We start from the raw sequence: 14663 nt of genomic DNA, 5'->3' as shown, positions 1-14663 counted from the left end.
TAAGGAGCCAGCTAAGGAACACAAGTCAGGATTCAGAAAGTGTGATTCCTGCACTCAGAAGATGTCTATTAATGACGGACACACTAGTTGTGTGTACTGTCTGGGTTCACTCCATCTTTAAGACTCCTGCTCCATTTCTCATAGTTTTAGTACCAGGGTCTTACAGGAGAGGAGGAATAAGCTTATACTGAGGGGCTTATTAAAAGTGGACGAAGGAAATCAGACCAAAAAAATCAGACAAGACTCCAAAGTCTTCTTCATCAGCTCCAGTGTCTGAGCTGACAAGCAGTACCAAACATGATGCCTTTTCGGCTCCGAGAGTTATCGGAGCTGAAAAATATGGTTCTCCCTTGGTTCCATCTGTATCACTGCAGCCGTTGCAGAGCAGAAAGAGGAGCTGGTCACCATCCTTGGAGCCTGTTCGCTCGGTGCCGGTGTCTCCTTTATTACAGTCGGTGGCAGGTAGCCACAAGCCTTCCAGTCATTCCTCTAGATCCTCCAGGTTATCGGATGAGGATGTGGAGTGGGTAGTAAAGAGGTTGCTTCGGACCCGGGCCCTAGCTGAAATTCTCTCGAGCCCAGCCCATCAGACCTTGGAGCTGACAACGGCACCTTCTACTATGCCTATTCCTCCTCCAACACAAATGAATTTGGAGTCAGAAAGTATGTCGTAAGTCATTGTGCTGGATCCACCAAAGTCAGTAATCACTACTGATATCTTGGATCTGATGTCTGCTCCAATTTCCTCTATGCTTTTGTCCATTGAGGGACCTGTGGGCCAACACTCCCTGGTTGGCTCTGGGGGGAGGAGAGTCAGGTCAGACTCTTGTTGCCGCCAGCTCTCCCACTCAGCACCTCAGCTCAGGTGTGCTCAGCTCCCACATCTGCCTCGGAGCTACCTTCCTTGGTGCTGAGGAAATCTTCTGGCCTCTCGGGGCTGGAGTCTCTTTCGGCCCAGGACTGTGGTACCTTCGAGGTGATGCAGAGTGTGCTCTCAACTGAGTCTACTCCACCTTCGGCTCCAGTCTCTCTTCCCCCTAAGGGAACAGTGTCCACCTCTTCATTACCTCTCCATCACCCACAGAGTAGAGAGCCAGTGCCCCAGGAAGGCACAATGGGTGGATCCTCCTCTTCTGATACCTCCCCGGAACATCAACCCGAGGAGGTCCCTCAGAAGAGACAGTGTAAGAAGAAGCACATAGACTCCCCTGAGTCTATCACTTCTGATACAGACTTAGAGGATTCAGAAGGGTCCCCATGGTCACCCTCTAGGGATGTCTCTTTTTCAGACATCCTGGAGATCCTTAAACAGAGGGGTGGTTGGAAGTCCCTTTCTCCTTCTGAAGATGATTCGGTATAACTGGAGGCATTTGGCTCTTGCCCCTCCACCTCTTGGGTGTCTCCACCTTTTGACCCTCTCCTGGGTTTGGTGAGCCAGAAGGTGTGGGACTGTCTGGACTCAATGGACCCTGTTCCGCAGAGGTCTAATAAGTTCATTACGGCCCCAGAAGACAGGCATTATATAACTAAAGGGGTTCCTGTAGATGCAATGGTGGTGGTAGCAGCCACAATAAAGGAGTTAGCTGAAACTTCTGTATCTGTTCATCCACTGAACAAGGATTCTTGTATGATGGACAGATACGGGAAGCGTATGTTCTCCTCAGTGGCTTTTACTTTACTGTCGCTGAATTATTTATCGCATTTCACACAAATTCAGAGGGATCTCCTAAAAGAGCTAGGAGATACCCTGCAAGGTGTTACAGCCCCAGGACTTATCTGATAAGGTTAACTCCCAGCTTGCAACTTTAAACTCCATATTTAACTCCTCCATGTGGTGGAGCAAGCAGGGCAGCAGGCACATGAATAGCTCTTCGTAGACATTCCTGGGTGCGCCTTTGTGAGTTTGCAGAACCCTTCCGTTCTTCCTTTATTGACACTCCCTTTGATGGCTTGTCATTGTTCGGGCCTAAAGTAAAAGAAACTCTCACCAGGAGCCAACAAGATGGTAAGACTCTGTCTGCCGTTGGAGTCCATTTTTCCGCCCGTAGCTGACCTTATCCTAAAGGTCAAAAGGGAGGGAAAATGTGGTTACGTAAATCCAAAGGAGCCTTATCTGACACTTGTGGTGATCCATCCCCCAGGGGTAGAGGGGGAAACAATAGAAGATGCCATCCGCATGGCAGAGGGGGTCCACAAAACCAGGGCAACAGAGATACTTTCTCTGGTAGGCCCTTCCAGTGCTCCTGAAAGGAGGCCTGCCTGTCCACCTCTGGAGGCAGTTGGGGGAGAATATTGCTGTACCCAGAAGCCTGGCTGAATTTGGCTCAAGACAAATGGGTACAGTCCATTATATCCAGAGGATACAACATACCTTCCAATGTACACCTCAGCCACCAAAATCTATCCCAGACATTCCACCCAGTCAAAGGGATCAAGCAACACTAGAATTATAAAAGTTGCTAGAAAAAAGAGTCATCCAAGAAGACCATGCAGACCAACTAGGATCCAGAATTTACTCAAGGTTCTTTTTAGTTCCAAAAAGGACAGGGGACTGGAGACCCATATTGGATCTCAGCAGACTAAACAAGTCGGTGAAAAAGTCAAAGTTCCAGATGGTAACACTGCAGTCTATACTTCCTTTCCTAGGAAAAGACAATTGGATGTGCTCGTTAGATCTTCAGGATGCGTATTACCACATAAAGATGGACAGGTGCATAAGAAGATTTCTACGCTTCCGGCTGGGAGCCAGTCATTAACAGTTCAGAGCTCTGCCCTTTGGACTCACCACAGCCCCCAGGGTGTTTACCAAATGCATGGCAGTAGTCACGGCTCATCTGAGATGCCAAAGGTTCCAGGTGTTTCCATACTTAGATGACTGGCACCTAACCGCCACCACCAAGCAACTACTGATCAAAGCAAGAGACTACAACATCCATCTCTTCTCAGAACTAGGCATTACTATAAATACAGCAAAATCTGCCTTGTTGCCATCACAGCATATTACATTCATTGGAGCAGATTTAAATACAAATGACATGTTGGCAAAGCTACTTCAAGAAAGGATACAGACACTACGCAGTCAAGTGATTATTTTACTCAACAAGAACAGAGTGCAGGCAAGATTTGTGCTGAAAGTCCTAGGCTCTATGGCAGCGATGATAACACTACTTCCCATGGCATGACTTTACATGAGAATACTGCAGTGGCTACTCTTCAACTAATGGTCCATGCAGGAGTTACTCATGTCTCACAAAATATTCATAACTCATTCTTGCAAGCAGGACTTACTTTGATGGGTTCAGTCCAATCAGGTAACAATGGGCAGAATGTTTGTACTTCCTCAACTTATCGCTACAGTAACCATGGATGTATCCCAGATTGGGGGGGGGGGCATTATATGGGACAGATGGTCCAAGGAGTTTGGAAAGATCATGAGTACCATTTGCATATCAATGTCCTAGAGACGAGGGCTGTGCTTCTGGCATTACAAGCACTTCAGGACTCTCTTCCCACGGGGACTATTGCAATTCAGACAGACAATATATCGGTGGGATGGTACATCGACAAGCAGGGGGGAACTAGATCCTACCCTCTATGTTGAGAGACCCAGAGAGTAAGGCAATGGGTGATATCTTCCCAACGCTTTCTGACAGCAATGTATATCCCAGGGAAATCCAGCTTATAGCAGACAGGCTAAGCAGAGCGATGCTCATGCCTCACGAGTGGTCCCTCAATCAGGAAGTTGTGAATCACATTTTTTGCAAATGGGGCCAGCCTTGCTGCAACCTTTTTGCCACTCCCTTCGATTCCAAATACAGCAACTACTTTGCCCTGATTTCCCCACAGGGAGAGTCACTGAGGGATGCACTGGTTCATGATTGGCCCCTGGGTCTTCTTTATGCCTTTCCCCTGTTTCCCTTGATTCCAAAGGTCATACAGAAAGCCAAGTTGTTGAGTCACAGGTTAATTCGCATTGCGCCATACTGGCCTCATCAGATTTGGTTCCCCTTCCTTTGGCCCTACCTTCAGGAGGACCCATGGATCCTGGACCCAGTGCCAGATCTTCTGATGCATCAGTCAGGAACGCTCCATCCTGCACTCCACACCATCAAACTGACAGCTTGGCTGCTCCATTTCCACTCTTAGCCAGGCTTCTGGAATTGTCTCCTGCAGTTCGTCACATTCTAGTCTCTTCGCACAAGCAGATGACTAGGAATCTCTATGCAAGCAAATGGAAGAGGTTCTCTTGTTGGGCTGACAAAAGACATATAGATCCTTTTACAGCATATATACCTCTAATCCTGGTATTTCTAACAGAAACCTTTAATCAAGGGACAGCGGCAGCCACTATCCGAGTTCAATTAGCTGCTATTTCTAATTATCATGTGGAAGAATCAGGATCAAGTGTAATGTCTCATAGACTATGCAAAGCCTTCCTAAAAGGTACCTTTCTGTTAAGACCTTCCTTCAGAGAACCTCCTTGGGACCTTAATCTAGTATTATCTTCTTTGATTCTGCCCCTTTCGAACCAGCATCATCTTGTTCATTAAAATTTTTATCTTGGAAAACACTCTTCCTGACAGCAATTACTTTAGTCAGGAGAGTATCAGAGCTGCAAGCCTTGTCTATTCGTCCACCTTATTTGATCTTCCATAAAGATAGAGTTTCCCTCAGAACAAAACTTTCTTCTTACCGAAAGATTGTTCTCAAGCCAATTTAAACCAGAGTATAGAATTACCAGTGTTTTTTCCAAACTATGGCAACAAGGCAGAGTATAATCTCCATCAACTGGATGTGCACAGACAGTTTTGTTTTTACTTGTACAGGACCAAAGAATTTAGGAAGTCAGACCAATTGTTTGTCTCCTATTCAGAAAATAAAAAAGGTTTGGCAGTCTCAAAAGTTACTTTTTCCAAATGGCTTACTGAAACCATCACATATGTCTATGATTCCCACAATAAGGAACCTGCAGGGAAAATCAAAGTGCATTCAGCTAGAGTGGTATCTACCTCCATTGCTTTTCAATCCAGACTTCCACTGGATTCAATTTGTGCTGCTGCTACATGGGTTAACCCTCATATCTTTATTACTCATTACTAAGTAGATGTGGCCTCCTGGAACAGGGCATCCTTTGGTTCCACTGTCCTGAGGAGTTTATTCCCTTAAGCCACCCATGAAAAAGGTGCTGGGGACTTTGTCCCAAACAGCAAGACTGAAGGTGAGATGGGACAACATAACATAAAGATGTTATGTACTCACCATAACGTTCCATGTTTGTTGTCCAGTATCTCGTCTTCAGTCTTGCATCCCTCCCAGCCATCCCCCTCTTGGAGTATCTAGAAGAAGTTTTCTCAGAAATTGGCAGATAAGGTCTAATTCCCTTCTTACCTTTTCTTTTTAATATTTTCACGATATGTTTTCAGATATTATCCCTTTTGGATATTGAACATATCATGGGAACCTTCCTTCTCAAACAAGATCTGGGGAATAGCTGCTAAGCACTATGGGATAGTATTCAGCCTCGAGCCAGTTGAAGCCCTCAAGCTTTAGTGTAGGCCAAGTCAGAGGCGAAGTTTTGGCTCCAAACCCAAACAGCAAGACTGAAGGGGAGATACTGGACAACAAACATGGAACGTTATGGTGAATATATAACTTCTTTTTTTCTCCTTTTCTCTTAAGTTCTCTTCAATGCAAAACATGACAAAGCCAACCTTATATAATTGCTTCAGCATGGCTCAGACAGCCTTTGATCTGAAAACAGAGAGTCCTCTCTTCATAACAACAGGCTGAATGCACAGATGTTAGGACTACTCAGCAGATGAAAGTATACCAGGTTGTCTAGAACCCTTTTCCTTCCAGTCATGTACCTCAAGTGCTCTGTCTCTCCTCTATGTCTTGTACGCTATAGACACATGGCAGAAAGCTGTATTTCTAGAGATTTTGTGTGAAAAAATCATTTAGTGCGTAAAACTTTTTTTTGTCCTTATTTCAAATGTTTGTGCCTGACTTTCAGTTATTCTTCCTGTGGAGGATGAATGGCGGGTGAAGTGATAGCAAGAAAGTGCACACCACTCTGTTTCAATGATTAATCCATAAAATATAACATGGCTCCAAGAGCATAAAGTGAATATGCATTGCTGTCCTGGGAATAGGCTTCCAGCCTCCATACCCAAATTGAACTGTGCACTGTTTGCTTACTGTCTCTATCTCTCTCTCTCTCTCTATATATATATATATATATGTGTGTGTGTGTGTGTGTGTGTATGTGTGTGTGTGTGTGTACTGTTCTCCCTATGAACCAATGACTTCCAGTACTCTTTTATCCATAGTAACTGCATTTTACACAAAAGTATTATGTATACACACACACACACACACACACACAAACACACACACACACACACACACACACACACATATCCACAGGAAGGCTGGCAGAATTATCCAATTTCCTACAGCTTTCATCTTGGCTTGCTAGTCCTGCCAACAATCTGTCTACTCTTACAATAAGCTCTATAATATCTCTTTCACTGGTAGTCAGCCAAAGCTGTTTCATATAGGTGTCCTATACCGGATGCTACCCAACAGTGTGAATAATGATTACCCTGTTCTCAGTTAAACAACAGTGTATAACTAGACTTAAAATAAACTGTCACAAGACCTTAAAGGAAAATAAATGAACTTTACTTAAATAATAATGAAGTAGTACAAATACATAGTAATCTATAAGCAGGAAAGTTAAAAGCAAAGACAGTAAACATAGACAAGATGTATGCAGAAAAATAAACTTCAGATGTCTATGTTCCCTGCCTAGCTTGCTACAACCATACTGTCTCTAAAATAAATAGGTAGTACTCACAGATGGGTCCAGACAAGATAAGAAAAGCATCACCATCAACAACCTATTTCCAACTGCTGTAGCATGCAGTCATATAGCATATCCCTTTCCTGCAGTCCCAGTGTCCATGACATCATTGTGTTGCTAGGGGAAACATGTAGTAAATCATTCTCTTTTTCAGCATAACAGTCACCAAGACTTGTCTCTTAAAGTTTTTATACTTATTACATTCCACTGCTCTTTTATACTTATTTGTTATATTAGTAGAAGATGCTATGATGTCTACAGGATCAGCATATTTCCCTGTACACTGACATCTATACAAAGTGTCTTATTTTTACATGAGAGCACACATTTCAGATAAACATGAGAGGAAGAGAAAAAACAGAAAAAAAGAATACGTTATTGCATTCAGCCTGGCATTATTATAATGGCTTCTTTTAGCCTGGCATTACCCTTGGCTTCACACTTCTGTTATATATACATATTTTTAATTCTAACTTCATTTGAATACAGACGAACTTTAGTATCAAACACCTAAACATAAAGAAAATAATAAAATAGAATTAAAATAGACAATATTTTTTGAATGCAACAACCATTTGAAGAAATATATATGCACTATCAAGATCACTATTGTTATAACATTAAAAGTTGTTCAATGAAAAATAATCTTACTCTTGCCCTCCCAGTCCTGTCTAATACACACACACACGCGCACACACACACACACACACACACACACACACACACACACACACACACACACACACACACACACACAAACATATATATATATATGTATTTACTATTCAGCTAACTCACATAAGATCAAACAGCTCTTAAATAAGTCCAGTAAATAGCACCCACAGGTTAAGGATTTGTTTCCATAAATCTAATCCAGGGTAACAAATAGCCAAAGAATGTATGTGAGACTTCTCTTGCCTTATTTTTACAATCCCTGATAGCTATTTCACTCATTAAACCATTTATGCCTTCAATGTATTGCCTTCTTCTGGTTTCTGGTAATAGCTTTTATACAAACTGTCTTAATTGAAAATAGGAGATACTGTTCATTAATTACTAAATACCAAATTAAGTGCTGCTAGATACCTCTCTGAATTTCACTACAGCTTCAACAGCTACCAGCTGCCTGTGGAAATATATGCCAAATTCTGAACAATGCACAGAAATATCTATGCAGACATTTCCAAGCAGTATATCACTGAACATCTGGTTTATTTCTAAAAGGGACCCTATATTATCATCAGGCAAAAACAAAAAAATAAGCACAAAATCTGAATGCAGTGAATTTTTAACTCTGTATATATTTTTTTAATTTGTAAGTGCTAGTATCACACTTTCTAATAGCATCAGAAAATGGCTACCCATAAAGGGTGAATAAAATAGGGGACAGAGAACAACCCTGTCTTGTCAGTCTTGCCAAGATGGCTTAGAAAAGTCAGAATGAGTTTTAACTGTGGCTTCTGAGCCATTATAAAGTAGAAAAACAATATGACAAAACTCTTGGGGAACCCAGACTTCAACAAAACCTGTACAAAATAAGCCAACTCCATGGGATAGAGAGCTCTTACTATAATTCAGGTGACATGAGTTCAGACAGATGCTCGGGCATTTGATGGAGCTGGCAGGTGAGGATGGGAGTGCCTATCCTGGGGGAGGGGAGGTAACTTCTGACTGCCTCACTTTTACAAGTGGAATCTTGCCTGAAGCAGCAAAGTTACTTCTAGAAGGATATGGACAGTGGTTGTACAGGCCAGTGATGGTAGCCTGTGCTGCAAGTGAAAGAGTGTGCATGTGTGCTGCTGAGGGGCATAGGTGGTTCCAGCAGTGACGCAGTTGCTCATGTCACCACCAATGGTAGGGTTAGGGTGATAAATAAAAAAATACTCCCTTGTTTGCCAGAATGCTGGCAAGGACAAAAGTGATATTCATTGTTGTCTGTATGATGGTTTCCTGGGTAGTTCTTGCCATCATACAGTGCTAGGGGAATGAATCTGACTAGTCTGATTGAGGAGGGCATAATGGTCATCAGGGACAGGGGCAAAAGGATAAAAGAAAAAATGCTCAAAATAAATCTGTTCTACTCTACAAATTACCTTTTTGGTGTTTAAACTTTCTGGAGACTTTTGGAATATTATCAAATGTTTGCTCCCCCCCCCCCCCCACAAACCAACACTGGTCCAAAACCAGCTAAATGGAAGACATTTTTAGTGAAACAAAAAGCAAATAAGGACTAAAGAATCTTATAATAATGATTAAGCATCAAAATTGTTATACAGGAGGACATCCACTAGTGTTTTTTTTTATTTTACTTTCTTTTAGTATTAGAGCTATCACTGCCATTTTCTATGAATGTTGTATTTGACATTGTCATATCACTGCCATTTTCTATGAGTGTTGTATTTGACATTGTCATTAAACAATTTTTTACAAACACTTGAGAGCAGTCATCACTCTGCCTGCAGAAATCCACCAGTTATCAATATGAGACAGTTACAGTTACTGTCAGGCCACAGTGGCCTAATTGATAATCCATTATCTTCCTTAGCCAGAGACTGTAAGTCCCTTCTGGAGTGACATAATCTTGGGATGGGGGTTGGTATAATGCTTAAGGTACTTATCTCACAGTTCTAATATACAGAGTTTAGTTCTTAACCTTTGAAAAGGAAATTGTCTAGGCTCAAATTGGCCTGCAAGAGCAGCTAGCCTAGTACTTATCTATGAACCTTTCCTGGGACCTGTTCCTTTGTTACATCCTTTATCTCCAAAGGAGATTTGTTGACATTAGCTCTCAGCCTGTGCTGGAGATAGTTTAAGTAGCTCCAGATGACGCAAATATAAATGTATGTTATTGAGTGTCTGAGGCTATCCCAACTCAGCTGGCATAAATTTGCATAGCAATCATTGCAATCGAGCAGAGAAATAATTAATTGGATTTTATTATGCTGCACTCTTTGCTGCCACAAATGAGCTGTCAGCCCTTCTGATAACCAGATTTTTTGAAACAAAAATCCTTTACCTCCTCCTTTAAAGTTTCATATTAATATCCTTTGCTTACTCTTGTTGTTATTCCCCAGCCTCCATAACTCAGTTTTTCTTTTTCTTCGTAACATCCTGCTTTATTTCTCTTCAATAGTTCCTTAATATAAGATTTTACTTTGCGTACTAGACCAGTTTTGAAATCCTCATATTTATGGATTGTACTTCTTAACCCATAAGATGGCTCTAGACTTACCCTAATCTATTCACTGCACTAGTTTCAAAAAATGTCTTATTTTAAATAGTATCTGAAAATATTTAGTGCTCATCCAGTGAATGGATAAATGCATAGGATACATTTAACACACTGGGGCATTGTCTAGTATCATTATTGGGTCAATATGACATTCTTTGACTAAATATTGATACTCTGTTGTGATATACTTTCTGCCCAAATGAGGCCATGCAAACGCAATAAGATGCTTGCTTGAGTAAAAGGTTTAGTTGATAGTTTCTCCAAAAATATTTACAATATCAATCATCCCTATAGCCCTTAAACAATGTATAAATCACCTCTAAAGCCTCAAGAGTCAACTCACCCTGGGTCTCCCTTGGATTGTTCCCTAAACATCCGACAGTTTTTCTCAGTCAGACTGTCTTTATCAACTTCTGCTCATTTAAGCCTAGATATTGTCCACTATCTTCAACATGTCATAAAAAAACTTCTGATAGATAGACCCAATCCCTGTATTGTTTGGGGAAGTCAATATCCTCCAGAAGTTCTCACTTTGTCAATATTTTAACCATTCCTTCTTTTGGAGGGATGACAACCTCATCAAAACACATTTAATAGAGAAGTATCTTTCAATCCAGCCTGATTTTGATGACCCTTTACATTTCTCTTTCACTTCTTCACAAAAACCTCTAAAAACCTTTCCTTCTGATGGAAGCTTCAAATTCTACCTCCCCTCTTAAATTTAGGAAGATGCCTTTTTGATCTGTTTCTTGACAGGTCTCTACTGACTTACCTGCTATTGAGCAACCTTTCAGAAAAAAATGTGGAGAAAGCTACAGACAATCTGAATCATTTAATTTACCAGCTGTACTTTTAGTAGAGTCTTAGTGCTGTTGCCTCACAGTAAGAGATTCTCCGGTTTGTTTCTTGGCTGGGATGTCTTCTGTGCGGAGTCTGCATGTCCTCCTTGTGGTCATGTGAGTTTCCTCCAGGTGCTCAGGTTTCCTCCCACATTCCAAAGACATGCAGTAGGTGGACTGGGCACTCTAAATTGGCCGTAGGTGAGAGTGTGTGTGAGAGTGTGTGGTATGAGTGAAATACCGTGGCAGAGCTAGCCACCCAGTGGTGTAAAACCTTGGCTTGAGATGATTGTCACAGCTGAAGTGACACCCTGATCCCATGTACAAAAATGGGAAAAGGGGTTGAGGATGGATGGATGGATGGATTTTGCTGAGGAAGCTTCTCTTTAATCTACCTCAGCCCTACCCTCCTGTCAGAAATCCAAGCAGGGAGAATGTCTGATGAGGTGTATGAGTACTTCGCAAAAGTGCTTACATGTTTCTTACTAAATAAATCATTTGGTTTCATGCCGTGCATGTCCTTTGCCTTCTTGGATTTCTGGTATTATATTTTTGGATACTGGTCTGGACTTTATCTGGTGCAGTGGTTTTGTTTTTGCCTACCCTTCCTGTCTCAGATTAAGACCGTTTGACAGAGGTCACTGTTAGGACTCACCCACTTTGTTCTCAGATGTAGGGACTCACTTACATTGGCCTTTTCTCCCTATTTAACTTTACCTTGCCTAACTATTCTGCTCTGGAGGCATTCGAATATTGCCTGTCTGTCTCTGGCTTGCTGCTTGGAACATGCTAAAAGACAAATGGATGAGGACTATTACAGGCAAACATAATTCCCTTTGTAGCCTGTCCCATTCCTCCCTCAATACATATATCAGATGTTTTATCCCATAAGAAGAATGCAGCAAAGGAGGTATTCTACTTTCTACAATAACATCCATCCAGCATGTCCCACAAAACAGAATGGGTTCAAATTTTATTCAATTTATCATGATCTATTTATTTATTTGTGCTCAGAAGTCCAAAAGACCTCAGGCCAGTATTGGATTCTAGGGGGCTAGATACCTTCATCTAAAAGCAAACTTTTTAGATAGTCACAATGCAATCAGAGCAGTCAGTCTGTCTGTGCTTCACTGAAGGAGCCTGTATCTGCACTTTAAACCTCCAAAATGCCTACCAACATATAAAGATCAGTAAGGAGTCTAGGAGGTCCTTGCTCTTCTAGGCAGGAGCCAATTCTTACCTGTTTCAGACTCTCCAGTTCAGTCTAATCTTAGTTCTACTGTGTTCACCAAATGTATGTCCACTATAGTAGCTCACTAGATGCTGCAGGGAGCCAAGATTTTCTTTTACAATGATTTCTGGTTTCCTCTTACTCCTTCAATTCAAGTTCTAGCATTGTTCTATGAGTCTCATCTTAGATTATTCCATTTCATGGGAATAACACTCAATCACGAGAAGTCCCAGTTATAAACGTTTCAGGTCTTGACTTCACTATAGTATGAGTCAGACACAATGTTGTGCCATATATGCCTTATCTGGGACAGGCTAACAACTGTTTAGGTTCATAGGTTCATAGGTGTATGCTAGGCTAGCAACCACTAGGGCCCTTATAAGGGTAACCATTTGAAATGCTGGGACCCGCTAGAGCGATTTCTGAAAAACAAAGACTAAATGGTCAAAAGATTTGATTTACATAAACTAAGTGTGAGTTGCCATTGAATATTCCCTTTTCTCCAAGGTATGGTGATCTCGGAGTTTGTATATATAAGTTCATGGGTTTGGGGGAAGTGCAGGGGGGCTTCCCTCCCAAAAATGAAGTTTTAAGTAGAGTGATTTTCAAATTTTGCTCTTCTTCTTCTGCGTTTCTAGTCTTTTTTTTTTTTTTGGCTTGTTAGCACTTGACATTTTGAGTGCCAACATTTCAATAGGGAGTCCTTTATAAGCCTAGCTGTGCAACCCAAATGTTACACACAAATTTGATTTATATATGGGGGTGATTTACTGACTGCCTCTGTCCATCAGACACATAGGTGCCAGACAAGGATTGAATTTCCGATTGCCCATACAATGGTCCAAGTTGAGCTTAACTAGTGATAGGGAGGAACTCTTCTTCAAATGGATGGGCAACCTGTTCAAGAGAATGGGAATTCCCCAAGAAACATATCTGTCTATCCAACATGTCCTATTTATGTCACAAGCAACATTTAGGTCTTTTAATCTAATAGTTCTGATGCTATTTGTTTTCTGGATATGGAAACAGTTCATCAAAACAGGGTCCAGGGATGCCTTGTGTACCAAGCAAAGATTACCTCTCAGAAGATGGTATGATACTGAGTAGAGAGACCGAGCTTTGAGCCAGTCAGCAAAAAACATTGTGTTTACTCCCTGTATTCTTTTTGTAAGGAACCTTTGCGGACATTCCAGTTGATGCATGTGTCTGGTTAGGTACATAGCAAAGGGGAAATTATACTCTATGACTGAGTACAGTGGTATGATAGCTTCTCTGGACCTAGATGCCATACCCTTGCTTATATGTTGAGCAACATAGGAAAATGTTATTAGTACATTGAACATATGTTGGTCGAAGGCTAGGTTATTGTCTACATGAGTTCCCAAGTCCCTGACTAATGAATCAACTGTTAGGACTTTTTTATTGATGACATAGTTACCTGGGGTGGCTGACTTCTCAAAAGATACTATAATGAATTTCTTGGTTTTGAATTTTAGGATACAGCTTTGGCACCAAGCGTTTGTCTGTGCTACACCTTCCTCAAGGGTGTTCTCATCTAGGGGGGATTCAATGACTGCTTCCAGTTTGCAATCATCTGTAAACTTGATTAGCCAGAGGCCTTTGACTTTAGCTTTGACATCCAAGAAGTAGATGCTAAAGAGAAGTGGGCCTTGCACAGAGCCCTGGGGACTTCACTGGTGAGTGGCCTGTTTGTAGAGGTGGCCTTACTGATTCTAACCTCCTGGGTCCTATCAGTGAGCCAGTTGGCCATCTAGCATGTTATAAAGGAGTTTATACCTAGTTCTGTAAGCTTTTTGGCAATGCCCAAGTGGGGTATTGTATCAAATGCTTTAGGCAGACCTCGGTAGGCAGTATGCACAGTTTTGCCCTTATCCATTGCCTTAGTGACCTTTTCATTTTGCCAAATCACTAACAATTGAAGTCAGTTAATAATGGAATACATTTAAGTTTCAGGCTTTATATCTTTCAGGAAATGTATGCTAACACACATCCTGCTATTCTAGCAATTTCCTAAGTTTATAAGAGCAATGTTTAAAATTTAAAAAGACACAAAACACCGCTGCTCCTAGGGCAAATGGTTTACCCAAATGTTCACAAAGTTTTATTCACACGAGAAACAAAATGAGTAAAAACAATGCATGGTCTAGCCTCAAAAACAAAATTACAATGAACTCTTCATTAAAATAAAGCTTTAATAAAACAGGTAAGTGATTTCGCAATGCAACTCATTGCTTCATCAGACCATTACAGAATAACAAAGTATCACACTATATAGACACAGTCTATCCAATCAAATTCAAGCAATGCAATCCCATCCCACCAATCAAACCAAGTACCATTAAAACATGGTAGGGTGAATTGTATCATTGCAATGTGCATCTAATAGTTGTCAAAAAAATTTATTGAAGATAGGGCATCAATGAATTTTGTGTAAGCTCTTATATCACCTTTACGGCATTCAATTTAGGTAAGACT

The sequence above is a fragment of the Protopterus annectens genome, chromosome 1.part1, assembly GCF_019279795.1.
Source record: "Protopterus annectens isolate FY-2018-M chromosome 1.part1, PAN1.0, whole genome shotgun sequence".
In the NCBI taxonomy this organism is placed as follows: domain Eukaryota; kingdom Metazoa; phylum Chordata; order Ceratodontiformes; family Protopteridae; genus Protopterus; species Protopterus annectens.
Note: the sequence above shows the minus strand (reverse complement) of the source record.